Source organism: Dufourea novaeangliae, unplaced genomic scaffold (genome assembly GCF_001272555.1).
Source record: "Dufourea novaeangliae isolate 0120121106 unplaced genomic scaffold, ASM127255v1 scaffold78, whole genome shotgun sequence".
Lineage (NCBI taxonomy): Eukaryota > Metazoa > Arthropoda > Insecta > Hymenoptera > Halictidae > Dufourea > Dufourea novaeangliae.
The window spans coordinates 989,207-989,811 of NW_015373959.1; positions in this window are offsets into that span (position 1 = coordinate 989,207).

Here is a 605-nt window from a genome sequence, read left to right on the forward strand (position 1 = left end):
GCAGTTATTAAGTCTACGATGAACTACGCGTTAAACTATAGAATGAACAAGTATCGCGATGAAAGTGTTGTCGCCAGAACCTGGTTTAAGAAAATAGGAAAGACGGGCGACACCTCGCTAACACGGATCCATCTTTTACTGTCATGGAGCTTTGGGCTGGTCACCTGTGTACCAGACCCGAACCAAAAGAGTACACAAGCATGGTAGTGCAAGCGAGATTCTCTGTTAAACAGAGTCCGTTTACGGAGCAGCCTCCCGACTACTCCGTACCCTGGCACGCACGAGCCTTTCTCCAAATCCTACTTACCAGGCAAAGACTAAACACGTCCGATATCTGGCTTCTCAATAGAAACCAGAGGGATCGGCAAACAGTCTTAGTGTACAGACCCACTGCCCGTACCCTAGGTACAGACCCACTGCCCGTACCCCAAGTCTGTGTAGAGAATCAACGAGCAAAATGAATTAATAATAACTTGGTATGCACAATGGATGGTCACAATTTAAGTCTATTAATAGATAGACTAAAATTAATAATAAACGATGTGATGATGAATATGAATATAACAATGAATATCGAATTCTGATTTAAGTTTAACTTACAGTAA